The sequence below is a fragment of the Echeneis naucrates genome, chromosome 4, assembly GCF_900963305.1.
Source record: "Echeneis naucrates chromosome 4, fEcheNa1.1, whole genome shotgun sequence".
Lineage (NCBI taxonomy): Eukaryota > Metazoa > Chordata > Actinopteri > Carangiformes > Echeneidae > Echeneis > Echeneis naucrates.
The window spans coordinates 18,681,487-18,703,887 of NC_042514.1; the positions used below are offsets into that span (position 1 = coordinate 18,681,487).

Consider the following 22,401-nt stretch of genomic DNA (forward strand, 5'->3'; position numbering starts at 1 on the left):
CTGACCTCTCTGCCTTTGTTGAAAAAGAATTACAGAAAATACTGTTCCTGCCCAGTTTCGAACTGGGGACCTTTCGCGTGTGAGGCGAACGTGATGACCACTACACTACAGAAACCTGTACAGGGCACTCTCTTCCCCTTGATGATGAAATGCCACCGTTACTACTGTTGCGATCGCCTCCCACGTGCTCTGAAAAGAACAATAGAGTGGCCTACATCCTGAAGCCTGGGCCAGAGTTGTCTGCCTGTTTGGAAATGGCGCCATGACCCCAGGATCCACCCCTAGGGTGTGGTTCTGAGTTTGAAGAGGAGGGCATTTGCTAGACGCCAGCGCCCTCAGCAGGGATCCCCGATGACGTCACACAGGTAATAAAGACGCTCCATGGCTCTTGATCTTCGCTTTTTCCCAGTGCCCCGGTTGTGGGAGAGAGCTGTCCCAGCTTTTGTCTGGACCTCTCCAATGATATTCTAATTGCTTCAGACAATGGATCAGCCTCCATACTTCTCCTTTTGGATCTTAGTGCTGCTTTCGACACCATAGATCACAATATTTTACTAGAGACTGGAACATGAAATTGGGATTAAAGGAACTGCAATAAGGTGGTTCAAATCCTATTTATCAGATAGACATCAGTTTGTTCATGTTCACAACAGCTCCTCCTCATGCACTGCAGTAAGTTATGGAGTCCCACAGGTTTGGGTACTTGGACCAATCGTCTTTACGCTTCATCTAGGCACCAAATGCCATCTTTACTACCGCAATTACACAATGAATTGACCAAACAAACAGCTGAAGCCAACATTTTCTATTCTAATTCAGAGGTAGCACTTACCAAATACACAGGTCATACTCGCTCCACGGCTCTCGATCTTCGCTGTTTCCCAGTGCCCCGGTTGTGGGAGAGAGCTGTTCCAGCTTTCGTCTGGACCTCTGATTGTTGCATCACCGAAATTTGCTCTTCCTACGAATAGACGCAGATACTGGCAGGTCTACTCACGAGAAGTCTTGAAGTGAAGCATCAGCTGATCTCTGAGCTCTCCGCCGTTGTTGAAATAGAATAACTGAAAACACAGTTTCTGCCCAGTTTCGAACTGGGGACCTTTCGCGTGTGAGGCGAACGTGATGACCACTACACTACAGAAACCCGCACAGGACACCCTCTTCCCCTTGACGATGAAATGCCATCGTTACTTCGAATATTGCTGACAATGCAAGGGAAGAACCAAAAACATCGCTAAAGGCAATTCTTTAATCGAATTAAGAGGTATGCATTAACTGGAAAAAAGACGCTGATTTATTTCCAGCTGACAGCAAAGATGTTTCCGCCCAGTTTCGAATTGGGGACCTTTCGCGTGTGAGGCGAACGTGATGACCACTACACTACAGAAACCTGTACAGGACACCCTCTTCCCCTTGATGATGAAATGCCACCGTTACTACTGTTGTGATGGCCCTTGTTGGCCATCGTTAATACGAAAATTGAAGCAATTGAGAATGCAAGGCAAGAACCAAAAACATCGCGAAAGCCAATTCTCTAATTGAATTAAGAGGTATGCAGTAACTAAAAAGAAATGCTGCTCTGTTTCCAGCTGACAGCAAACGTGTTTCCGCCCAGTTTCAAACTGGGGACCTTTCACCACAGAGAAATGCTATCTAATCATAATCAGTCTGGATGGCATTACGTTGGCTTCCAGCTCCACTGTTAGAAACCTTGGTGGAACCTTTGACCAGGACATGTCCTTTGTCCCTCACATAAAAGAAGTCAGTAGGGCAGCTTTGTTCCACCTGAGAAACATCAGGAAAATCAGAGACATCCTCTCTCAGGATGATGCAGAAAAACTCGTCCATGCATTTGTAACTTTCAGTCTGGACTACTGTAACTCGTTACTATCTAGATGTCCAAACAAATCTCTGAAAGGCCTCTAGACCTGCTCTTCATGTAAAGTACCTTTATGTCACGTTGTTATGATTTGGCGCAATACAAAGACCTGCCCCTCATGTAATTTTACTACGAAAATTGAAGCAGCTGAGAATGCAAGGCAAGAACCAAAAACATCGCTAAAGCCAATTTTTCTAATTGAATTAAGAGGTATGCCTTAACTAAAAAGAGATGCTGATTTATTTCCAATTGACAGCAAACATGTTTCCCCCCAGTTTCGAACTGGGGACTTTTCGCGTGTTAGGCGAACGTGATGACCACTACACTACGGAAACCTGCACACGTCACCGCCTTCCCCTTGACAATGAAATGCCAGCGTTACTACAGCAATTACACAAACAAACAGCTGAAGCCAATTCTCTAATCAAAATCAGAGGTAGCAGTAACCAAACACACAGGTCCGGCTTGTGTCGAGCCAACAGCAAACCTGTTTCTGCCCAGGTTCGAACTGGGGATCTTTCGCGTGTAAGGCGAACGTGATGACCACTACACTACAGAAACCTGAGCACAAGCTGCTCTGCCCCTTCTGTCAGGTTTAAGCCACCTAGAACATGATGAAACACAGGGAAGAAAGACAAAGGACAACAGCGCTCATTTTTACTTGCAAGGAGAACAGACAGAGATATGTTCAGTTACATTCTCTAACTATTCTGACGTATCTCTTCCGTTCTCCCCTCTTTATTTCCTTAGGGTGGTCCCTAGTTAGTATGATCTCAAGTCCTGTAAGAAAAACACAAGTTTCTGCATTCCTGCAGGGTTAGTAAAAGTACAAAAGATACTCATGAGAAGTCTTGAAGTAAAGTATCAGCTGATCTGTGACCTCTCTACCTTTGTTAAGAAACACAGAAAGTTCTGTTTCTGCCTAGTTTCGAACTGTGGACCTTTCGCGTGATAGGCTAACGTGATGACCACTACACTACAGAAACCTGCACAAGCAGCCCCTTCCCCTTGATGATGAAATGCCATTGTTACTACGAAAATTTAAGCAACTGAGAATGCAGGGCAAGAACCAAAAACATCGCGAAAGCCAATTCTCTAATTGAATTAAGAGGTATGCAGTAACTAAAAAGAAATGCTGCTCTGTTTCCAGCAAACATGTTTCCGCCCAGTTTCGAACTGGGGACCTTTCGCGTGTTAGGCGAACGTGATGACCACTACACTACGGAAACCCGCACAGGTCACCTCCTTCCGCTTATCAAGAATGCCATCATTACCACTGTTGCGATCGCCTCCCACGTGCTCTGAAAAGAACAATCGAGAATCCTACATCCTGAAGCCTGGGCCAGAGTTGTCTGCCTGTTTGAAAATGACGCCATGACCCCAGGATCCACCCCTAGGGTATGGTTTTGAGTTTGAACAGTAGGGCATTTGCCAAACGCCAGTGCCCTCAGCAGGGATCCCCGATGACGTCACACAGGTAATAAAGACGCTTCATGCGACAATGCAAGGCAAGAACCAAAAACATCACTAAAGCCAATTTTTCTAATTGAATTAAGAGGTATGCCTTAACTAAAAAGAGATGCTGATTTATTTCCAATTGACAGCAAACATGTTTCCGCCCAGTTTCGAACTGGGGACTTTTCGCGTGTTAGGCGAACGTGATGACCACTACACTACAGAAACCTGCACAGGTCACTGCCTTCCCCTTGACAATGAAATGCCAGCGTTACTACAGCAATTACACAAACAAACAGCTGAAGCCAATTCTCTAATCAAAATCAGAGGTAGCAGTAACCAAACACACAGGTCCGGCTTGTGTAGAGCCGACAGCAAACCTATTTCTGCCAAGGTTCGAACTGGGGATCTTTCGCGTGTAAGGCGAATGTGATGACCACTACACTACAGAAACCTGAGCACAAGCTGCTCTGCCCCTTCTGTCAGGTTTAAGCCACCTAGAACATGATGAAACACAGGGAAGAAAGACAAAGGACAACAGCGCTCATTTTTACTTGCAAGGAGAACAGACAGAGATATGTTCAGTTACATTCTCTAACTGCTCTGACGTATCTCTTCCGTTCTCCCCTCTTTATTTCCTTAGGGTGGTCCCTAGTTAGTATGATCTCAAGTCCTGTAAGAAAAACACAAGTTTCTGCATTCCTGCAGGGTTAGTAAAAGTACAAAAGATACTCATGAGAAGTCTTGAAGTAAAGTATCAGCTGATCTCTGACCTCTCTACCTTTGTTAAGAAACACAGAAAGTTCTGTTTCTGCCTAGTTTCAAACTGTGGACCTTTCGCGTGATAGGCTAACGTGATGGCCACTACACTACAGAAACCTGCACAAGCAGCCCCTTCCCCTTGATGATGAAATGCCATCGTTACTACGAAAATTTAAGCAACTGAGAATGCAGGGCAAGAACCAAAAACATCGCGAAAGCCAATTCTCTAATTGAATTAAGAGGTATGCAGTAACTAAAAAGAGATGCTGATTTATTTCCAGCTGACAGCAAACATGTTTCCGCCCAGTTTCGAACTGGGGACCTTTCGCGTGTTAGGCGAACGTGATGACCACTACACTATGGAAACCCGCACAGGTCACCTCCTTCCGCTTATCAAGAAATGCCATCATTACCACTGTTGCGATCGGCTCCCACGTGCTCTGAAAAGAACAATCGAGAATCCTACATCCTGAAGCCTGGGCCAGAGTTGTCTGCCTGTTTGAAAATGACGCCATGACCCCAGGATCCACCCCTAGGGTATGGTTTTGAGTTTGAACAGGAGGGCATTTGCCAAACGCCAGCGCCCTCAGCAGGGATCCCCGATGACGTCACACAGGTAATAAAGACGCTTCATGGCTCTTGATCTTCGCTTTTTCCCAGTGCCCCGGGACAGCTGTCCCAGCTTTTCTCTGGACCTCTCCAATGATATTCTAATTGCTTCAGACAATGGATCAGCCTCCATACTTCTCCTTTCGGATCTTAGTGCTGCTTTCGACACCATAGATCACAATATTTTACTACAGAGACTGGAACATGAAATTAGGATTAAAGGAACTGCACTCAGGTGGTTCAAATCCTATTTATCAGATAGACATCAGTTTGTTCATGTTCACAACAGCTCCTCCTCATGCACTGCAGTCAGTTATGGAGTCCCACAGGTTTGGGTACTTGGACCAATCGTCTTTACGCTTCATCTAGGCACCAAATGCCATCTTTACTACCGCAATTACACAATGAATTGACCAAACAAACAGTTGAAGCCAACATTTTCTATTCTAATTCAGAGGTAGCACTTACCAAATACACAGGTCATACTCGCTCCACGGCTCTCGATCTTCGCTGTTTCCCAGTGCCCCGGTTGTGGGAGAGAGCTGTTCCAGCTTTCGTCTGGACCTCTGATTGTTGCATCACCGAAATTTGCTCTTCCTACGAATAGACGCAGATACTGGCAGGTCTACTCACGAGAAGTCTTGAAGTGAAGCATCAGCTGATCTCTGACCTCTCTGCCGTTGTTGAAAAAGAATAACTGAAAACACAGTTTCTGCCCAGTTTCGAACAGGGGACCTTTCGCGTGTGAGGCGAATGTGATGACCACTACACTACAGAAACCTGCACAGGACACCCTCTTCCCCTTGATGATGAAATGCCATCGTTAATACGAAAATTGAAGCAACTGAGAATGCAAGGCAGGAACCAAAAACATCTGTTTCCAGCTGACAGCAAACATGTTTCCGCCCAGTTTCGAACTGGGGACCTTTCGCGAGTTAGGCGAACGTGATGACCACTACACTACGGAAACCCGCACAGGTCACCTTCTTCCGCTTATCAAGAAATGCCATCATTACCACTGTTGCGATAGCCTCCCACGTGCTCTGAAAATAACAATCGAGAATCCTACATCCTGAATCCTGGGCCAGAGTTGTCTACCTGTTTGAAAATGGCGCCATGACCCCAGGATCCACCCCTAGGGTATGGTTTTGAGTTTGAACAGGAGGGCATTTGCCAAACGCCAGCGCCCTCAGCAGGGATCCCCGATGACGTCACACAGGTAATAAAGACGCTTCATGGCTCTTGATCTTCGCTTTTTCCCAGTGCCCCAGTTGTGGTAGAGAGCTGTCCCAGCTTTCGAGTAGCAGCAGCGGTGTCCCTGACACCAGAACAATTGCAGTGGTATCAGATGTCGGAAGAGGCCGTCCCACAAGTGTCTCTGGCTTTACATCCTAAACATCAGGCTAAAGAATTGGGTGGGATGGTAAAACTAGCATTAGCACAGGATGATTGGGTTATCACGGACATTCGCGGAGTACTTTATTCGGCTAGAGCCAACATATACTCAATTCAAGTAGAAGCCGTAGATAGCTCAGTTCTGGAGGAGGCCCAGGTCTCCCGGTTTCACGGTCTATCATTGACTCTCTACCAGAGTCCCTCTGGGCGCAGGGCCCGACAGAAGTGCGACTGGTGCAATGTGAACCATTAACTTTTGAGGTGAACACCTCTGATCCAGTGTGGATCAATCAGTACCCCCACAAGCCCCAAGCAGAGGAGGGCATCGCAGACACCATTCAGGGCCTCATATCACAGGGCGTATGATCTCTGACCTCTCTGCCGTTGTTGAAAAAGAATAACTGAAAACACAGTTTCTGCCCAGTTTCAAACTGGGGATCTTTCGCCTGTAATGCAAACGTGATGACCGATACACTACGGAAAGCTGCACTGTTCACTCCCTTCCCCTTGACGATGAAATGCCATCGTTTCTTCGAATATTGCTGACAATGCAAGGGAAGAACCAAAAACATCGCTAAAGGCAATTCTTTAATCGAATTAAGAGGTAAGCATTAACTGGAAAAAAGATGCTGATTTATTTCCAGCTGACAGCAAAGATGTTTCCGCCCAGTTTCGAACTGGGGACCTTTCGCGTGTGAGGCAAACTTGATGACCACAACACTACAGAAACCGGAATGCAAGCTGCTCCGCCCCTTCCAATCTAATGATTTCTGACGTGAACAGGTACTTTCATAAAAGCTGCATTTGCTCTTCCAGTTGCATCACCGAAATTTGGTCTTCCGAAGAATAGATGCAGATACTGGCAGGTATACTGACGAGAAGTCTTGAAGTGAAGCATCAGCTGACCACTGACCTCTCTGCATTCGTTGAAAAAAAAAAAAAATTAAGTTGTGTTTCTGCCCAGTTTCGAAATGGGGACCTTTCGCGTATGAGGTAAACGTGACGACCACTACACTACAGAAACCTGCCCCGGGCACGCCCTTCCCATTGACGATGAAATGCCATCGTTACTTCAAATATTGAAGTCGCTGAGAATGCAAGCAACGCATCAAAAACATCGCGAAAGCAAATGCTCTAATCGAATTAAGAGGTATGCCTTCACTTCGCTACTTGGACCAATCCTCTTTACTGTACTACTACTGTACTACTGGGCTACTGTAACTCGTTACTATCTAGATGTCCAAACAAATCTCTGAAAGGCCTCTAGACCTGCTCTTCATGTAAAGTACCTTTACTTTTTGGTACAGTGATGTAAAGGATGTAAAGTACCTTTACATGAAGAGCATCAGCTGACCACTGACCTCTCTGCATTTGTTGAAAAAAAAAAAAAAAAATTAAGTTGTGTTTCTGCCCAGTTTCGATATGGGGACCTTTCGCGTGTGAGGCGAACGTGATGACCACTACGCTACAGAAACCTGTACAGGAGACCCTCTTCCCCTTGATGATGAAATGCCATCGTTACTACTGTTGTGATGGCCTCCCACGTGCTCTGAAAAGAACAATAGAGAGGCCTACATCCTGAAGCCTGGGCCAGAGTTGTCTGCCTGTTTGGAAATGGCGCCATGACCCCAGGATCCACCAGTTTGAGAGAGAGCAAGAAAGACCTTACAAGGTTGTATGAGCAACACCGACGGCTGTCCAGGTGGAAGGAAGCAAGACTTGGTATCACCTAAATCACTGTACCAAAAAGGTTCCGAAAGACAAAAAGGGCATTATAAAACTGAGAGAGAACGATGAGGAGAATGACTGTGTGGTGCAAACTAGTGACAAGCACTCTCTTGTTAATGTCACTAGGCTGCCAAGTGTCCAAGCTCTCCTTAACTGCACAGGCTTCTCTCGATGCCCTGTTTCCTCCTATTTTTCTCACTGGTGCCATGCATTTCCCGAAGTCCTCTGCCTCTTCCAGCAGCCACACTGTTTCAGTTGGGGCAAGGAGGAAATTATGCAGGATGCATGCTGCCATCGCAAGCGTGTCCACGTGCAGTTCCCAGGCAATTTTGGAAGTTCCACTTCGCCCGGAAGCGTTGTGCTATCTCAATCATGTCTTTCCTTTTGCCCCACCTAAACCCGAGAAGGTCTGACTGAAATTCTTCTTTTTCTTTAATTATATAACATTATTGATTGTAATATCTTTACATTCTATGTGCAAAGTTCCAATGAGGTAATAGATCATTCTTGTGTCCGTGACACCAATGTTGTTTGTGTTTGTTTTGTATTTCGAAAAGCAACGTGAGCGTTGCTTTTGCAGAGGAGAGATCTTCTACAAAAGTGTCGGCATGTGCCTCTGTTGATCTGGCTCTGCCCACTGCATCAGTGTGACGGTCTGTTTCTCCCGCTCCAAGCCTATCTATAGCACAGACTGTTTCCGTAGCAGAGTCTGTACTGGGGCCGACTACATCTGGCGAGAGATACAGGCCCCACAGGTCCTGGAGCCCAAGAGAGAGGTGGGGGCTTGCACCAGCCCAAGAAGGAGCCACAGACAACAGCAGACCTCTGATTTGGAAGACCGTCTTTTATCAATTCTAGAAGAGCCAAATATGAAACCTGACAGTAAGCTCGATGAGTGTTATCACTTCTCACTGAGCCTCATCCCACAACTGGACCAAAACAGGAGGCGGCAGGCAATAATTGGCATTTTAACTTGCTGCATGACATAGAGAGCAGCACCGCTTCAATGCAGCAGTCAAGAAAGCAACAAAACTGCACCTGACCTCAATATCCCTCACACCCCGCTCCTTCCGATGAAATGATTTCTGACATGCATCGGTGCTTTCATGAAAGCTGCGCTTGCCCTTATCGGTGCATAACCAAAAACCTGATCTCTAAACTGACAGATGTAGATATTGGCCAGTAAATGAAGGAGGAATCTGGAAATGAAACATTACATGATCTCTGTTGCGTGTTAAGCAAACGTGATGACCACTACACTACGCAATCCTGCAAGGGTTATGCAATTCCCCTTCTGAAGAAATACCATCATTACTACGGAACGTCCAGAAAGCAAAAATGCAAGTGATGCAGCAAACACAGAGCTGAAGCCAATTCTCTACTCTAATGCAGAGGTAGTCCTTACCAAATACACAGATTCTGCTCTCCTGCATTTCCCCATAATCAAAGGCAACAGCCAATCTGTTTCTGCCCAGGTTCAAAATGAGGCTCTTTCACGTGTTAGGCAAACGTGATAACCACTACACTACGGAAACCTGCACAGGGTGTTCCTTTCTCCTTTGCGATGAAATGCCATCGTTACGACAGCAATTACAGAAGCTGAGGATGCAAGCAATGGACCAAACAAACAGCTGAAGCTAATTCTCCAATCTAAATCAGAGATAGCTCTTACCAAATACACAGGTGTGGCTCTCCTGCATTTTTTTTTTTTTCAATTTTTAGAGCCGACAGCAAATCTGTGCCTGCCCAGGTTCGAACTGGGGAGCTTTCACGTGTAAGGCGAACATGATGACCAATACACCACAGAAACCTGAACACAAGCGACTCCGCCCCTTCCAATCTAAACTGAACAGGTACTTTCATAAAAGCTGCTTTTGCTCTTATTGTTGCATCACTGAAATTTGGTCTTCCTACAAATAGATGTAGATACTGGCAGGTATCCTCACGAGAAGTCTTGAATTGAAGAATCAGATGATCTCTGACATCGTTACTTTGAATATTGAAGTAGCTGAGAATGCAAGCAAAGCACCAAAAACATCGCTAAAGCCAATTCTCGAATTGAATTAAGAGGTATGCATTAACTAAAAACAGACGCTGCATTACTACAGCAATTACACAAAGAAAACAGCTGACGCAAATTCTCTAATCTAAATCAGAGGTGGCACTTACCAAATACACAGGTCCAGCTTGTCTGCATTTTTCCCATATTTAGAGCCGACAGCAAATCTGTTTCCGCCCAGGTTCGAACTGGGGATCTTTCACGTGTAAGGCAAACATGATGACCACTACACTACGGAAACCTGAACACAAGCTCCTCCGCCCCTTCTGTCAGGTTTAAGCCACCTAGAAAATTATTAAACTAGTTACAGGACGTTGCAGCTCTAAAGGGCGGGGAAATACACAGCTGCAACGTAGTAGATGAATAGTTGCTTGTTGAATAATCATATTCACGTTACGCCTCTGAAACATGACACACGAACACTTTGAGGAGCTAGTTCATAACCAAAGTAATCTGGTTTCAGCCTCCTCCTGTTTTCATGTTCCTCTTCGAAGGTCGTTGCTTATCTTCCGGAGGTATGATCTCAGTTCCTGTAAGAAAAACACAAGTTTCTGCATTCCTGCAGGGTTAGTAAAAGTAGAGCAATACTGTGATAATCATTTTATGTATTTTTATTCTAACACCTTCCAATCTAATGATTTCTGACGTGAACGGGTACTTTCATAAAAGCTGCATTTATTCTTATTGTTGCATCACCGAAATTTGGTCTTCCTACGAATAGATGCAGATACTGTCAGGTATACTCATGAGAAGTCTTGAAGTGAAGCATCAGCTGACCACTGACCTCTCTGCATTCGTTGAAAAAAAAAACAAAGAAGTTGTGTTTTTGCCCAGTTTCGAACTCGGGACCTTTCACATGTGAGGCAAACGTGATGACCACTACACTACAAAAAACTGCACAGGACACGCTCTTCCCCTTGATGATTAAATGCCATGGTTAATACGAAAATTGAAGCAGCTGAAAATGCAAGGAAAGAAGCCAATTCTCGAATTGAATTAAGAGGTATACATTAACTAAAAACAGACGATGATTTATTTCCAGCTGACAGCAAAGATGTTCCCACCCAATTTCAAACTGGGCACCTTTCGCACGTGAGGCGAACGTGATGACCACTACACTACGGAACCCTGGACCGGTTACATCCTTCCGCTTATGAAGAAATGCCATCGTTACTACTGTTGCGATCGCCTCCCACGTGCTCTGAAAAGAACAATAGAGAGGTCTACATCCTGAAGCCTGGGCCAGAGTTGTCGGCCTGTTTGGAAATGACGCCATGTCTCCAGGATCCACCCCTAGGGTGTGGTTCTGAGTTTGAAGAGGAGGGCATTTGCTAGACGCCAGCGCCCTCAGCAGGGATCTCCGATGACGTCACACAGGTAATAAAGACGCTCCATGGCTCTTGATCTTCGCTTTTTCCCAGTGCCCCGGTTGTGGGAGAGAGCTGTCCCAGCTTTTGTCTGGACCTCTCCAATGATATTCTAATTGCTTCAGACAATGGATCAGCCTCCATACTTCTCCTTTTGGATCTTAGTGCTGCTTTCGACACCATAGATCATAATATTTTACTACAGAGACTGGAACATGAAATTGGGATTAAAGGAACTGCAGTAAGGTGGTTCCAATCCTATTTATCAGATAGACATCAGTTAGCTCATGTTAACAACAGCTCCTCCTCATGCGCTGCAGTCTGTTATGGAGTCCCACAAGGTTCGCTACTTGGACCAATCCTCTTTACGCTTCATCTACTTCCTCTAGGCAACATTATCAGGACATCAGACATGTCTTGAACACATACAAGTCTGGATGACCCATCATTTTTTACTCCTTAATTCTGACAAAACTGAAGTTGTTGTACTCGGCCCTAAGCACCTCAGAGAAATGCTACCTAATCGTAATCAGTCTGGATGGCATTACGTTGGTGTCCAGCTCCACTGTAAGAAACCTCGGAGTAACCTTTGACCAGGACATGTCCTTTGTCCCTGACATAAAAGAAGTCAGTAGGGCAGCTTTGTTCCACCTGAGAAAAATTAAGAAAATCAGAGACATCCTCTCTCAGGATGATGCAGAAAAATTCGTCCAAGTATTTGTAACTTCTAGGCTGGACTACTGTAACTCGTTACTATCTAGATGTCCAAACAAATCTCTGAAAGGCCTTCAGTTGATTCAGAACGCTACTGCAAGAAAATTAACAGGCACTAGGAAATGAGATCACATCTCTCTCGTGTTAGCTGCTTTTCATTGGCTGCCAGTAAAATATAGAGTAGAATTTAAAATCCTTCCGTTAACATATAAAGCTCTTAATGGCTGAGCTCCATCACGTCTCAGAGAGCTCATAGTTCCTTACTGTCTTAGTAGGCCACTCCACTCTCTAGTGGAGGTTAACTTGTGGTTCCTAGAGTCTTCAAGAAGAAATCTGGAGGCAGCTCTTTCAGTTAACAGGCTCCTCTTCTATGGAACCAACTTCCAGTATCGTTTTGGGGGGCGGACTCTTTAGCAATTTTCAAGATCAGGCTGAAAATTTTCTTATATGACAGAGCTTATAGTTAAAAAGTTAAAGTCCTCTACTCTTTAGCTATGCTACTATAGGCCTAACATCTCTCTCTCTCTCTCTCTCTCTCTCTCTCCCTCTCTCTCCCTCCCTCCCCCCTGCATGTGCTGATAAGAACCATGCTTCTTAAAAATCCCTGTTTCTCCCAGTTCTAAGCATTTGTACTGCATTTACTAACCATGTTTTCTCTGTCTCTCCCAGCTCCTCTCCTCACTCCCTGTCCTCATCCTGCAAGTGGTGACTCATCGCCATACCATGTTCCTGCAAGGCCTAGACCTCTAGACCTGCTCTTCATGTAAAGTACCTTTATGTCACTTTGTTATGATTTGGCGCAATACAAAGACCTGCCCCTCATGTAATTTTACTACGAAAATTGAAGCAGCTGAGAATGCAAGGCAAAAAAAAAAGGCACCGAAAAAAAATTAAGTTGTGTTTCTGCCCAGTTTCAAAATGGGGACCTTTTAGCGTGTGAGACAAACGTGACGACCACTACACTACAGAAACCTGCCCCGGGCACGCTCTTCCCATTGACGATGAAATGCCATCGTTACTTCAAATATTGAAGTCGCTGAGAATGCAAGCAACGCATCAAAAACATCGCGAAAGCAAATGCTCTAATCGAATTAAGAGGTATGCCTTCACTTCGCTACTTGGACCAATCCTCTTTACTGTACTACTACTGTACTACTGGACTACTGTAACTCGTTACTATCTAGATGTCCAAACAAATCTCTGAAAGGCCTCTAGACCTGCTCTTCGTGTAAAGTACCTTGATGTCACGTTGTTATGATTTGGCGCAATACAAAGACCTGCCCCTCATGTAATTTTACTACGAAAATTGAAGCAGCTGAGAATGCAAGGCAAGAACCAAAAACATCGCTAAAGCCAATTTTTCTAATTGAATTAAGAGGTATGTCTTAACTGAAAGGAGATGCTGATTTATTTCCAATTGACAGCAAACATGTTTCCACCCAGTTTCGAACTGGGGACCTTTCGCGTGTGAGGCTAACGTGATGACCACTACACTACGGAAACCTGCACAGGTCACTGCCTTCCCCTCAGAGTTCTGTTTTTGCCCAGTTTCGAACTGGGGACCTTTCGCGTATTAGGCGAACGTGATGACCACTATACTACAGAAACGTGCACGGGCCAGCCCCTTCCCCTTGATGATGAAAAGCCATCGTTACTACGAAAATTTAAGCAACTGAGAATGCAAGGCAAGAACCAAAAACATCGCGAAAGCCAATTCTCTAATTGAATTAAGAGGTATGCAGTAACTAAAAAGAAATGCTGCTCTGTTTCCAGCTGACAGCAAACATGCTTCCGCCCAGTTTCGAACTGGGGACCTTTTACCACAGAGAAATGCTATCTAATCATAATCAGTCTGGATGGCATTACGTTGGCTTCCAGCTCCACTGTAAGAAACCTTGGTGGAACCTTTGACCAGGACATGTCCTTTGTCCCTCACATAAAAGAAGTCAGTAGGGCAGCTTTGTTCCACCTGAGAAACATCAGGAAAATCAGAGACATCCTCTCTCAGGATGATGCAGAAAAACTCGTCCATGCATTTGTAACTTTCAGTCTGGACTACTGTAACTCGTTACTATCTAGATGTCCAAACAAATCTCTGAAAGGCCTCTAGACCTGCTATTCATGTAAAGTACCTTTATGTCACGTTGTTATGATTTGGCGCAATACAAAGACCTGCCCCTCATGTAATTTTACTACGAAAATTGAAGCAGCTGAGAATGCAAGGCAAGAACCAAAAACATCGCTAAAGGCAATTCTTTAATCGAATAAAGAGGTATGCATTAACTGGAAAAAAGACGCTGATTTATTTCCAGCTGACAGCAAAGATGTTTCCGCCCAGTTTCGAACTGGGGACCTTTCACGTGTTAGGCGAACGTGATGACCACTACACTACTGAAACCTGAAAGCAAGGGGTTCCGCCCCTTCCAATCTAATGATTTCTGACGTGAACAGGAACTTTCATAAAAGCTGCATTTGCTCTTCCAGTTGCATCACCGAAATTTGGTCTTCCTAAGAATAGATGCAGATACTGGCAGGTATATTCAATAAAAGTCTTGAAGTGAAGCATCAGCTGACCTCTGACCTCTCTGCCTTTGTTGAAAAAGAATTACAGAAAATACTGTTCCTGCCCAGTTTCGAACTGGGGACCTTCCGCGTGTGAGGCGAACGTGATGACCACTACACCACAGAAACGTGTACAGGACACCCTCTTCCCCTTGATGATGAAATGCCATCGTTAATACGAAAATTGAAGCAACTGAGAATGCAAGGCAGGAACCAAAAACATCTGTTTCCAGCTGACAGCAAACATGTTTCCGCCCAGTTTCGAACTGGGGACCTTTCCCGTGTTAGGCGAACGTGATGACCACTACACTACAGAAACCCACACAGGTTACCTCCTTCCGCTTATCAAGAAATGCCATCGTTACTACTGTTGTGATGGCCTCCCACGTGCTCTGAAAAGAACAATAGAGAGGCCTCCATCCTGAAGCCTGGGCCAGAGTTGTCTGCCTGTTTGGAAATGGCGCCATGACCCCAGGATCCACCCCTAGGGTGTGGTTCTGAGTTTGAACAGGAGGGCATTTGCTAGACACCAGCGCCCTCAGCAGGGATCCCCGATGACGTCACACAGGTAATAAAGACACTCCATGGCTCTTGATCTTCACTTTTTCCCAGTGCCCCGGTTGTGGGAGAGAGCTTTCCCAGCTTTTGTCTGGACCTCTCCAATGATATTCTAATTGCTTCAGACAATGGATCAGCCTCCATACTTCTCCTTTTGGATCTTAGTGCTGCTTTCGACACCATAGATCATAATATTTTACTACAGAGACTGGAACATGAAATTGGGATTAAAGGAACTGCAATAAGGTGGTTCAAATCCTATTTATCAGATAGACATCAGTTTCTTCATGTTCACAACAGCTCCTCCTCATGCAATGCAGTCAGTTATGGAGTCCCACAGGTTTGGGTACTTGGACCAATCGTCTTTACGCTTCATCTAGGCACCAAATGCCATCTTTACTACCGCAATTACACAATGAATTGACCAAACAAACAGCTGAAGCCAACATTTTCTATTCTAATTCAGAGGTAGCACTTACCAAATACACAGGTCATACTCGCTCCACGGCTCTCGATCTTCGCTGTTTCCCAGTGCCCCGGTTGTGGGAGAGAGCTGTTCCAGCTTTCGTCTGGACCTCTGATTGTTGCATCACCGAAATTTGCTCTTCCTACTAATAGACGCAGATACTGGCAGGTCTACTCACGAGAAGTCTTGAAGTGAAGCATCAGCTGATCTCTGACCTCTCTGCCGTTGTTGAAAAAGAATAACTGAAAAAACAGTTTCTGCCCAGTTTCGAACTGGGGACCTTTCGCGTGTGAGGCGAACGTGATGACCACTACACTACAGAAACCTGCACAGGCCAGCCCCTTCCCCTTGATGATGAAATGCCATCGTTAATACGAAAATTGAAGCAACTGAGAATGCAAGGCAGGAACCAAAAACATCTGTTTCCAGTTGACAGCAAAGATGTTTCCGCCCAGTTTCGAACTGGGGACCTTTCGCGTGTTAGGCGAACGTGATGACCACTACACTACGGAAACCCGCACAGATCACCTCCTTCCGCTTATCAAGAAATGCCATCATTACCACTGTTGCGATAGCCTCCCACGTGCTCTGAAAAGAACAATCGAGAATCCTACATCCTGAAGCCTGGGCCAGAGTTGTCTACCTGTTTGAAAATGGCGCCATGACCCCAGGATCCACCCCTAGGGTATGGTTTTGAGTTTGAACAGGAGGGCATTTGCCAAACGCCAGCGCCCTCAGCAGGGATCCCCGATGACATCACACAGGTAATAAAAACGCTTCATGGCTCTTGATCTTCGCTTTTTCCCAGTGCCCCAGTTGTGGTAGAGAGCTGCCCCAGCTTTCGAGTAGCAGCAGCGGTGTCCCTGACACCAGAACAATTGCAGTGGTATCAGATGTCGGAAGAGGCCGTCCCACAAGTGTCTCTGGCTTTACATCCTAAACATCAGGTTAAAGAATTGGGTGGGATGGTAAAACTAGCATTAGCACAGGATGATTGGGTTATCACGGACATTCGCGGAGTACTTTATTCGGCTAGAGCCAACATATACTCAATTCAAGTAGAAGCCGTAGATAGCTCAGTTCTGGAGGAGGCCCAGGTCTCCCGGTTTCAGGGTCTATCATTGACTCTCTACCAGAGTCCCTATGGGCGCAGGGCCCAACAGAAGTGCGACTGGTGCAATGTGAACCATTAACTTTTGAGGTGAACACCTCTGATCCAGTGTGGATCAATCAGTACCCCCACAAGCCCCAAGCAGAGGAGGGCATCGCAGACACCATTCAGGGCCTCATATCACAGGGCGTATGATCTCTGACCTCTCTGCCGTTGTTGAAAAAGAATAACTGAAAACACAGTTTCTGCCCAGTTTCGAACTGGGGACCTTTCGCGTGTGAGGCGAACGTGATGACCACTACACTACAGAAACCTGCACAGGACACCATCTTCCCCTTGATGATGAAATGCCATCGTTAATACGAAAATTGAAGCAACTGAGAATGCAAGGCAGGAACCAAAAACATCTGTTTCCAGCTGACAGCAAACATGTTCCCGCCCAGCTTCGAACTGGGGACCTTTCGCGTGTTAGGCGAACGTGATGACCACTACACTACGGAAACCTGCACTGGTCACTCCCTTCCCCTTGACGATGAAATGCCATCGTTACTTCGAATATTGCTGACAATGCAAGGGAAGAACCAAAAACATCGCTAAAGGCAATTCTTTAATCGAATTAAGAGGTATGCATTAACTGGAAAAAAGACGCTGATTTATTTCCAGCTGACAGCAAAGATGTTTCTGTCCAGTTTCGAACTGGGGACCTTTCGCGTGTGAGGCGAACGTGATGACCACAACACTACAGAAACCTGTACAGGACACCCTCTTCCCCTTGATGATGAAATGCCATCGTTACTACTGTTGTGATGGCCTCCCACGTGCTCTGAAAAGAACAATAGAGAGGCCTACATCCTGAAGCCTGGGCCAGAGTTGTCTGCCTGTTTGGAAATGGCGCCATGACCCCAGGATCCAACCCTAGGGTGTGGTTCTGAGTTTGAAGAGGAGGGCATTTGCTAGACACCAGCGCCCTCAGCAGGGATCCCCGATGACGTCACACAGGTAATAAAGACGCTCCATGGCTGTTGATCTTCGCTTTTTCCCAGTGCCCCGGTTGTGGGAGAGAGCTGTCCCAGCTTTTGTCTAGACCTCTCCAATGATATTCTAATTGCTTCAGACAATGGATCAGCCTCCATACTTCTCCTTTTGGATCTTAGTGCTGCTTTTGACACCATAGATCACAATATTTTATGAGCATCACTGAAATTTGGTCTTCCTACAAATAGATGTAGATACTGGCAGGTATCCTCACGAGAAGTCTTGAATTGAAGAATCAGATGATCTCTGACATCGTTAATTTGAATATTGAAGTAGCTGAGAATGCAAGCAAAGCACCAAAAACATTGCTAAAGCCAATTCTCGAATTGAATTAAGAGGTATGCATTAACTAAAAACAGACGCTGCATTACTACAGCAATTACACAAAGAAAACAGCGGACGCAAATTCTCTAATCTAAATCAGAGGTGGCACTTACCAAATACACAGGTCCAGCTTGTCTGCATTTTTCCCATATTTAGAGCCGACAGCAAATCTGTTTCCGCCCAGGTTCGAACTGGGGATCTTTCACGTGTAAGGCGAACATTATGACCACTACACTACGGAAACCTGAACACAAGCTCCTCCGCCCCTTCTGTCAGGTTTAAGCCACCTAGAAAATTATTAAACTAGTTACAGGACGTTGCAGCTCTAAAGGGCGGGGAAATACACAGCTGCAACGTAGTAGATGAATAGATGCTTGTTGAATAATCATATTCACGTTACGCCTCTGAAACATGACACACGAACACTTTGAGGAGCTAGTTCATAACCAAAGTAATCTGGTTTCAGCCTCCTCCTGTTTTCATGTTCCTCTTCGAAGGTCGTTGCTTATCTTCCGGAGGTATGATCTCAGTTCCTGTAAGAAAAACACAAGTTTCTGCATTCCTGCAGGGTTAGTAAAAGTAGAGCAATACTGTGATAATCATTTTATGTATTTTTATTCTAACACCTTCCAATCTAATGATTTCTGACGTGAACGGGTACTTTCATAAAAGCTGCATTTGTTCTTATTGTTGCATCGCCGAAATTTGGTCTTCCTACGAATAGATGCAGATACTGTCAGGTATACTCATGAGAAGTCTTGAAGTGAAGCATCAGCTGACCACTGACCTCTGACCATAGATCACAATATTTTACTACAGAGACTGGAACATGAAATTGGGATTAAAGGAACTGCAATAAGGTGGTTCAAATCCTATTTATCAGATAGACATCAGTTTGTTCATGTTCACAACAGCTCCTCCTCATGCACTGCAGTCAGTTATGGAGTCCCACAGGTTTGGGTACTTGGACCAATCGTCTTTACGCTTCATCTAGGCACCAAATGCCATCTTTACTACCGCAATTACACAATGAATTGACCAAACAAACAGCTGAAGCCAACATTTTCTATTCTAATTCAGAGGTAGCACTTACCAAATACACAGGTCATACTCGCTCCACGGCTCTCGATCTTCGCTGTTTCCCAGTGCCCCGGTTGTGGGAGAGAGCTGTTCCAGCTTTCGTCTGGACCTCTGATTGTTGCATCACCGAAATTTGCTCTTCCCACGAATAGACGCAGATACTGGCAGGTCTACTCACGAGAAGTCTTGAAGTGAAGCATCAGCTGATCTCTGACCTCTCTGCCGTTGTTGAAAAAGAATAACTGAAAACACAGTTTCTGCCCAGTTTCGAACTGGGGACCTTTTGTGTGTGAGGCGAACGTGATGACCACTACACTACAGAAACCTGCACAGGCCAGCCCCTTCCCCTTGATGATGAAATGCCATCGTTAATACGAAAATTGAAGCAACTGAGAATGCAAGGCAGGAACCAAAAACATCTGTTTCCAGCTGACAGCAAACATGTTTCCGCCCAGTTTCGAACTGGGGACCTTTCGCGTGTTAGGCGAACGTGATGACCACTACACTACGGAAACCCACACAGGTCACCTCCTTCCGCTTATCAGGAAATGCCATCATTAACACTGTTGCAATAGCCTCCCACGAGAATCGAGAATCCTACATCCTGAAGCCTGGGCCAGAGTTGTCTACCTGTTTGAAAATGGCGCCATGACCCCAGGATCCACCCCTAGGGTATGGTTTTGAGTTTGAACAGGAGGGCATTTGCCAAACGCCAGCGCCCTCAGCAGGGATCCCCGATGACGTCACACAGGTAATAAAGACGCTTCATGGTTCTTGATCTTCGCTTTTTCCCAGTGCCCCAGTTGTGGTAGAGAGCTGTCCCAGCTTTCGAGTAGCAGCAGCGGTGTCCCTGACACCAGAACAATTGCAGTGGTATCAGATGTCGGAAGAGGCCGTCCCACAAGTGTCTCTGGCTTTACATCCTAAACATCAGGTTAAAGAATTGGGTGGGATGGTAAAACTAGCATTAGCACAGGATGATTGGGTTATCACGGACATAAGCGGAGTACTTTATTCGGCTAGAGCCAACATATACTCAATTCAAGTAGAAGCCGTAGATAGCTCAGTTCTGGAGGAGGCCCAGGTCTCCCGGTTTCACGGTAGAGAAAAAACAGATCACCCTGAGGCTGCGTCTATCATTGACTCTCTACCAGAGTCCCTATGGGCGCAGGGCCCGACAGAAGTGCGACTGGTGCAATGTGAACCATTAACTTTTGAGGTGAACACCTCTGATCCAGTGTGGATCAATCAGTACCCCCACAAGCCCCACGCAGAGGAGGGCATTGCAGACACCATTCAGGGCCTCATATCACAGGGCGTATGATCTCTGACCTCTCTGCCGTTGTTGAAAAAGAATAACTGAAAACACAGTTTCTGCCCAGTTTCAAACTGGGGATCTTTCGCCTTTATTGCAAACGTGATGACCGATACACTACGGAAAGCTGCACAGGACACTCCCTTCCCCTTGACGATGAAATGCCATCGTTTCTTCGAATATTGCTGACAATGCAAGGGAAGAACCAAAAACATCGCTAAAGGCAATTCTTTAATCGAATTAAGATGTATGCATTAACTGGAAAAAAGACGCTGATTTATTTCCAGCTGACAGCAAAGATGTTTCCGCCCAGTTTCGAACTGGGGACCTTTCGCATGTTAGGCGAACGTGACCACTACACTACGGAAACCTGAATGCAAGCGGCTCCGCCCCTTCCAATCTAATGATTTCTGACGTGAACAGGTAATTTCATAAAAGCTGCATTTGCTCTTCCAGTTGCATCACCGAAATTTGGTCTTCCTAAGAATAGATGCAGATACTGGCAGGTATACTCACGAGAAGTCTTGAAGTGAAGCATCAGCTGACCTCTGACCTCTCTGCCTTTGTTGAAAGAGAATTACAGAAGATACTGTTCCTGCCCAGTTTCGAACTGGGGACCTTTCGCGTGTGAGGCGAACGTGATGACCACTACACTACAGAAACCTGTACAGGAGACCCTCTTCCCCTTGATGATGAAATGCCATCGTTACTACTGTTGTGATGGACTCCCACGTGCTCTGAAAAGAACAATAGAGAGGCCGACATCCTGAAGCCTGGGCCAGAGTTGTCTGCCTGTTTGGAAATGGCGCCATGACCCCAGGATCCACCCCTAGGGTGTTGTTCTGAGTTTGAAGAGGAGGGCATTTGCTAGACACCAGCGCCCTCAGCAGGGATCCCCGATGACGTCACACAGGTAATAAAGACGCTCCATGGCTCTTGATCTTCGCTTTTTCCCAGTGCCCCGGTTGTGGGAGAGAGCTGTCCCAGCTTTTGTCTGGACCTCTCCAATGATATTCTAATTGCTTCAGACAATGGATCAGCCTCCATACTTCTCCTTTTGGATCTTAGTGCTGCTTTCGTCATACTCGTTGCATTTTTTTTTCATATTAAGAGCCAACAGCAAATCTGTTTCTACCCAGTTTCAAACTTGGGATCTTTCGCGTGTAATGCAAACGTGATGACCGATACACTACGAAAACCTGCACTGGACACCCCCTTCCCCTTGACGATGAAATGCCATCCTTAATACGAAAATTAAAACAGCAAATGAGAATGCAAGGCAGGAACCAAAAACATCGCTAAAGCCAATTTTTCTAATTGAATTAAGAGGTATGCCTTAACTAAAAAGAGATGCTGATTTATTTCCAATTGACAGCAAACATGTTTCCACCCAGTTTCGAACTGGGGACCTTTTGCGTGTTAGGCGAAGGTGATGACCACTACACTACGGAAACCTGCACGGGTCACTGGCTTCCCCTTGACGATGAAATGCCAGCGTTACTCCAGCAATTACACAAACAAACAGCTGAGGCCAATTCTCTAAACTAAATCAGAGGTAGCAATAACCAAACACACAGGTCCGGCTTGTGTAGAGCCGACAGCAAATCTGTTTCTGCCCAGGTTCGAACTGGGGACCTTTCGCGTGTGAGGCGAACGTGATGACCACTACACTACAGAAACCTAAGCACAAGCTGCTCTGCCCCTTCTGTCAGGTTTAAACCACCTAGAACATGATGAAACAGGGAAGAAAGACAAAGGACAACAGCGCTCATTTTTACTTGCAAGGAGAACAGACAGAGATATGTTCAGTTACATTCTCTAACTGCTCTGACGTATCTCTTCCGTTCTCCCCTCTTTATTTCCTTAGGGTGGTCCCTAGTTTGTATGATCTCAAGTCCTGTAAGAAAAACACAAGTTTCTGCATTCCTGCAGGGTTAGTAAAAGTACAAAAGATACTCATGAGAAGTCTTGAAGTAAAGTAT

At 45.6% G+C, this 22,401-nt stretch overlaps 28 non-coding genes across 28 annotated transcripts; all 28 read right to left on the minus strand.

Moving 5' to 3' along the window:
- Positions 1-42: 42 nt before the first annotated feature.
- Positions 43-115, minus strand: trnav-cac (transfer RNA valine (anticodon CAC)). Its single transcript has one exon. It is a non-coding gene; the product is annotated as a tRNA-Val (tRNA).
- Positions 116-1,071: 956 nt separating this feature from the next.
- On the minus strand, positions 1,072-1,144 carry trnav-cac (transfer RNA valine (anticodon CAC)). The gene has a single exon. It is a non-coding gene; the product is annotated as a tRNA-Val (tRNA).
- Positions 1,145-1,317: 173 nt separating this feature from the next.
- trnav-cac (transfer RNA valine (anticodon CAC)) lies at positions 1,318-1,390 on the minus strand. Its single transcript has one exon. It is a non-coding gene; the product is annotated as a tRNA-Val (tRNA).
- Positions 1,391-2,141: 751 nt separating this feature from the next.
- trnav-aac (transfer RNA valine (anticodon AAC)) lies at positions 2,142-2,214 on the minus strand. Its single transcript has one exon. It is a non-coding gene; the product is annotated as a tRNA-Val (tRNA).
- Positions 2,215-2,367: 153 nt separating this feature from the next.
- trnav-uac (transfer RNA valine (anticodon UAC)) lies at positions 2,368-2,440 on the minus strand. Its single transcript has one exon. It is a non-coding gene; the product is annotated as a tRNA-Val (tRNA).
- A 352-nt stretch (positions 2,441-2,792) lies between these two features.
- Positions 2,793-2,865, minus strand: trnad-auc (transfer RNA aspartic acid (anticodon AUC)). The gene has a single exon. It is a non-coding gene; the product is annotated as a tRNA-Asp (tRNA).
- Positions 2,866-3,035: 170 nt separating this feature from the next.
- Positions 3,036-3,108, minus strand: trnav-aac (transfer RNA valine (anticodon AAC)). Its single transcript has one exon. It is a non-coding gene; the product is annotated as a tRNA-Val (tRNA).
- A 381-nt stretch (positions 3,109-3,489) lies between these two features.
- On the minus strand, positions 3,490-3,562 carry trnav-aac (transfer RNA valine (anticodon AAC)). Its single transcript has one exon. It is a non-coding gene; the product is annotated as a tRNA-Val (tRNA).
- Positions 3,563-3,715: 153 nt separating this feature from the next.
- trnav-uac (transfer RNA valine (anticodon UAC)) lies at positions 3,716-3,788 on the minus strand. Its single transcript has one exon. It is a non-coding gene; the product is annotated as a tRNA-Val (tRNA).
- Positions 3,789-4,390: 602 nt separating this feature from the next.
- Positions 4,391-4,463, minus strand: trnav-aac (transfer RNA valine (anticodon AAC)). The gene has a single exon. It is a non-coding gene; the product is annotated as a tRNA-Val (tRNA).
- A 949-nt stretch (positions 4,464-5,412) lies between these two features.
- Positions 5,413-5,485, minus strand: trnav-cac (transfer RNA valine (anticodon CAC)). The gene has a single exon. It is a non-coding gene; the product is annotated as a tRNA-Val (tRNA).
- A 117-nt stretch (positions 5,486-5,602) lies between these two features.
- trnav-aac (transfer RNA valine (anticodon AAC)) lies at positions 5,603-5,675 on the minus strand. Its single transcript has one exon. It is a non-coding gene; the product is annotated as a tRNA-Val (tRNA).
- Positions 5,676-9,565: 3,890 nt separating this feature from the next.
- trnav-uac (transfer RNA valine (anticodon UAC)) lies at positions 9,566-9,638 on the minus strand. The gene has a single exon. It is a non-coding gene; the product is annotated as a tRNA-Val (tRNA).
- Positions 9,639-10,055: 417 nt separating this feature from the next.
- On the minus strand, positions 10,056-10,128 carry trnav-uac (transfer RNA valine (anticodon UAC)). Its single transcript has one exon. It is a non-coding gene; the product is annotated as a tRNA-Val (tRNA).
- Positions 10,129-13,398: 3,270 nt separating this feature from the next.
- On the minus strand, positions 13,399-13,471 carry trnav-cac (transfer RNA valine (anticodon CAC)). Its single transcript has one exon. It is a non-coding gene; the product is annotated as a tRNA-Val (tRNA).
- Positions 13,472-13,503: 32 nt separating this feature from the next.
- trnai-aau (transfer RNA isoleucine (anticodon AAU)) lies at positions 13,504-13,576 on the minus strand. Its single transcript has one exon. It is a non-coding gene; the product is annotated as a tRNA-Ile (tRNA).
- Positions 13,577-14,293: 717 nt separating this feature from the next.
- On the minus strand, positions 14,294-14,366 carry trnav-aac (transfer RNA valine (anticodon AAC)). The gene has a single exon. It is a non-coding gene; the product is annotated as a tRNA-Val (tRNA).
- A 220-nt stretch (positions 14,367-14,586) lies between these two features.
- trnav-cac (transfer RNA valine (anticodon CAC)) lies at positions 14,587-14,659 on the minus strand. The gene has a single exon. It is a non-coding gene; the product is annotated as a tRNA-Val (tRNA).
- Positions 14,660-14,776: 117 nt separating this feature from the next.
- Positions 14,777-14,849, minus strand: trnav-aac (transfer RNA valine (anticodon AAC)). The gene has a single exon. It is a non-coding gene; the product is annotated as a tRNA-Val (tRNA).
- A 957-nt stretch (positions 14,850-15,806) lies between these two features.
- On the minus strand, positions 15,807-15,879 carry trnav-cac (transfer RNA valine (anticodon CAC)). The gene has a single exon. It is a non-coding gene; the product is annotated as a tRNA-Val (tRNA).
- Positions 15,880-15,996: 117 nt separating this feature from the next.
- Positions 15,997-16,069, minus strand: trnav-aac (transfer RNA valine (anticodon AAC)). The gene has a single exon. It is a non-coding gene; the product is annotated as a tRNA-Val (tRNA).
- Positions 16,070-16,905: 836 nt separating this feature from the next.
- On the minus strand, positions 16,906-16,978 carry trnav-cac (transfer RNA valine (anticodon CAC)). The gene has a single exon. It is a non-coding gene; the product is annotated as a tRNA-Val (tRNA).
- Positions 16,979-17,095: 117 nt separating this feature from the next.
- Positions 17,096-17,168, minus strand: trnav-aac (transfer RNA valine (anticodon AAC)). Its single transcript has one exon. It is a non-coding gene; the product is annotated as a tRNA-Val (tRNA).
- Positions 17,169-17,341: 173 nt separating this feature from the next.
- trnav-cac (transfer RNA valine (anticodon CAC)) lies at positions 17,342-17,414 on the minus strand. The gene has a single exon. It is a non-coding gene; the product is annotated as a tRNA-Val (tRNA).
- Positions 17,415-18,195: 781 nt separating this feature from the next.
- On the minus strand, positions 18,196-18,268 carry trnav-uac (transfer RNA valine (anticodon UAC)). Its single transcript has one exon. It is a non-coding gene; the product is annotated as a tRNA-Val (tRNA).
- Positions 18,269-19,546: 1,278 nt separating this feature from the next.
- Positions 19,547-19,619, minus strand: trnav-aac (transfer RNA valine (anticodon AAC)). The gene has a single exon. It is a non-coding gene; the product is annotated as a tRNA-Val (tRNA).
- A 1,390-nt stretch (positions 19,620-21,009) lies between these two features.
- Positions 21,010-21,082, minus strand: trnav-cac (transfer RNA valine (anticodon CAC)). The gene has a single exon. It is a non-coding gene; the product is annotated as a tRNA-Val (tRNA).
- A 944-nt stretch (positions 21,083-22,026) lies between these two features.
- Positions 22,027-22,099, minus strand: trnav-cac (transfer RNA valine (anticodon CAC)). Its single transcript has one exon. It is a non-coding gene; the product is annotated as a tRNA-Val (tRNA).
- Between the last annotated feature and the right edge of the window lie 302 nt (positions 22,100-22,401).